This window comes from Mustela lutreola, chromosome 3 (assembly GCF_030435805.1).
Source record: "Mustela lutreola isolate mMusLut2 chromosome 3, mMusLut2.pri, whole genome shotgun sequence".
Taxonomy (NCBI): Eukaryota; Metazoa; Chordata; class Mammalia; order Carnivora; family Mustelidae; genus Mustela; species Mustela lutreola.
In genome coordinates this window covers 35985158-35988417 of record NC_081292.1, presented here as the reverse complement: position 1 = coordinate 35988417, position 3260 = coordinate 35985158, and the positions used below count along the sequence as shown (strand labels likewise).

Genomic DNA, 3260 nt, shown 5'->3' with positions numbered 1-3260 from the left:
CCTCTGGTACCCTTTACCATCACATAGAGAATCCATTATTGTTTTCTTCCTACCATTCTTATTTCTTAACTGTAAAGGCTAAAGTAAATTTAAAAAAGAAATAACTTAAACTTGCAGTTTCTCATTTAAATGGAAGGATATTTCTGAAGAAGTCGAGAAAGGAAATGTGATCTGAAGTCGATGCTTGCCAGGGTGATGTTGAGAAATGCCATCGCGATTTGGGTCTGGGACGCAGATGGCTGTCACCAGCATTTAAGGGGAAAGGTGGCCGCTGAGACACAGCACACGGACACTTTACGTGCACAATTGCACTGTTCCGCTTTGGTCAGCAGGTGGCAATATTGTGTCACAAGGAACATTCATTGTTACTCTGGGATTGCAGTGACTTTGTTTTCACATCAGTAACTTTATTTACAATAAAATAGTGGGCTCTGTTTTGATCTCTTGAATTCTATTTCTTCCATGAACGAGGCAGCACAAATATTTCAGGCAGCTTCTTTGCAGCGGTGCTAGGACGGCAGGCTGCTCTCCCTTGGACCTCAGTGAAGGATGGGACCCACATTCTTGAACTCTTGCAGGAAAGCCACTGGACCCTGATGGTGACCCCTTGACTCCTGCAAGCAGGTGACAGTCACAGGGTTCAGAGTCACCTAATGGAAAGGTAGGTTCTTCGAGCGGCGATGGAGATTATAGTAACATCTCATTTTTTTAGAGATCCCCCCAATTCAAAAATTTCAGTTAAGACCCCATTCTAAAAGTCAAGCAAGGTGGGGTGGGGGGAAGCAGTTACACCAAGAAGATGGTTGCAGAGTGGGAACCTAGGACAAATTCATGTCATTTATGCCCAAGAGAGACCCTGAGCTCCTTACTAAGAGCTGCTTACTCTTAGTTCCAATTTAATTCTAATCAGGCTATTTCCTTATCTGATGCGTAGCAGAATTGGAAGAGGGAACAGTTTTGGGGGGCAGGTGCGAATATACATTCAAGTTCAGAAATCAGGGTAGTAGGCCTGAGAATAGAAAGACGAAAAGAACAAAAATGAGACTAAAGGCCCAGGAATACTGGGCTAGGACAGACAGTCTCCGGGGGTGGAGGACTGTCACTGTCACAGGGCTCAGCCTCCTTATAAAGGCCCCCCGAGCCTTCTATCTGAGCCAGAGTTCTAGCTGCAATGCTCCGTTTCATAAGGCGAGTAGTGTGTAATAAGACAGAGATTAAGAGATTTCTACCCAAGCGGGGAAAGAGAAAAAATGGGTTGCTGCAAAGTATGGTTTCAGCGACTGGCAAATGAACTCCTCACGCAGCGAGAGGCAGCGTGAGCCCTTGGACCCGGGAGGCAGACAGAGCTGGGCTCAGATCCCAGCCAAGACAGGTTCAAGGAGCACCAGTAGGCTGCTCAAGCTTGTTAAGCCTTGGCTTCCTCATCTTTGGAATGGGGATTAGAGGGTTTTGGGGAGCACGCAGTGCTTAGCCCTGGCTGGGCATACATCAACCCCAGCTATCATTTTTTATTCCAGGTAAACCAAAGTGTAATGTGTGGTCATGACCTCTACCACTGTTGGGATCCCTAGGACTACAGCCATGTCTTGGATTGCCCCATTCCCAGACAGAGGCCCCACAATGGCGCCCAGGGTTCTGGCTGTCGCCCACAGGACACTGTTCTCTGTGCTTTTTGCAAAGCATGGCTGGGGGCCCGGCCCACCTCTGTAGTTGAGGATCCCAAGCCATATGGCCCCCCTGCGTCCTGCACCCTTGGCCGCTCTCAGTGCTGCTTCCATCTTGTGCCTGGACGCATCCCATTCCCCTCAGCAGGGGTTCCACTAGGCCTGACATTATTGACCTTATGGCGACCCTCCCATTCAGCTTCCAGCAGAGCATCAGCAAAGCCAGTGGTGCCAGATTGAGCCCTGCCTCGTGGACCGCACTGACCTCAGGATGAGTCTTCCATCCCGGGAGTCCTTGACAGGCTCAACCCTGTCCCCTTCTGAATGTGAGATTCTCATCCCCCATACCAGCTCTCTTTGTTTCCCCAGGGAAAGTATTTGAGCCCCTGGTGGTATTGACGATAGCTCAGGGTTCCTGCACTGGGTTACAACGTAGACCCCCCCAGGTGTGCCTGGTTCCCAGACAGACTCCATCATTTCCTGTGGCCGTGGTTACCAAGTACCATAAACTGGGTGGCTTGGGTCAACAGAAATTTATCCCTTCACAGTTTTTGAGGCCAGAAGTCTAAAATCAAGGTGTTGGCAGGGTCATGCTTCCTCTGAAGGTTCTAGAAGAGAATCTTCCCCGGCCTCTTCCAGCTTCTGGAGGCTCCAGACATGCCTTAGCTTGTGGCTGCATCGCTCTACCTTCTGCCTTTCTGTGTTGTCTCTTCTTCTGTCTCTTTTAAGGACATAAGTCACGGGATAGAGGGCCCATCAGGGTAATCCATGATGATTTCATCTCCAGATCCTTAACTTCATGACATCTGCAAAGCCCTTTTTCCAGACAAGGTCACACTTGCAGGTACCCTATCTTTTGGGGGCCACCCATTCAACCCAGTACACACTTCATGCCTTGATGACCACTAAAGATGGAGGGAGAGCAGCAGAGGAAGGCTCTGGAGTCTCTAGTTCGGGTTTGCCTGGGCTCTTATACAAATCCATTTGAGGGACCTACTCACCTTGCTCCTCCCCACTTCCTTCTTTCTTCTTAGTCCCAGGGTCTTCCACCAATCCAGGCCGTGGTCATGCACGCTAACAACAATTAGAAAGATCTTGAGCATCTCAAGATGGGCCCATGGGAGACCCTGCGGTCCCCACCCTCATGCCACATGGTTTCCCCAAAGCAGACCCTGTGAGTTCTGCTAGGAGAGCCCCAGCACCCCTTAACACTCTTATCTTCAATCTCTGAAACTGGCTGTACCCCAGTGTTCTTCCTTGGATGTTTCCGTCACCCCCAGAGCATGCAACTAGAGCCTCCCCAAGCTGTGTGTGTTAAACTGCCTCTACTTACCAAGAAAGACCAGCACACACGCATCAATGCTTCAAGGTAAAGACCACCACCGTTAATCCCCACAGGTATTCAGAAAAGGATATATCCAAATTAGACTTCTGGATGCTGGCATCTCTTTTCCTAGGGATTTTCAGTATTTGAGCAATGATCTACATTTCCCTTCTCATCACTTGCCTTATAATTTAAATGTTTCCGTGCCACTTCAGGTTGTGATTTGTTAATGTTAAAGGAAACATTCAGAAGTCTCGTGGGAGGTGGGACGA

The 3260-nt window shown here is 49.0% G+C and overlaps 1 long non-coding RNA gene across 1 annotated transcript; it reads right to left on the bottom strand.

The window, feature by feature from the left end:
* Nucleotides 1-392: 392 nt before the first annotated feature.
* On the bottom strand, nucleotides 393-3260 carry LOC131828025 (uncharacterized). Its single transcript, XR_009352192.1, has 3 exons — nucleotides 2998-3260; nucleotides 2666-2738; nucleotides 393-614 (listed from the first exon to the last, which is right to left on the bottom strand). It is a non-coding gene; the product is annotated as an uncharacterized LOC131828025 (long non-coding RNA).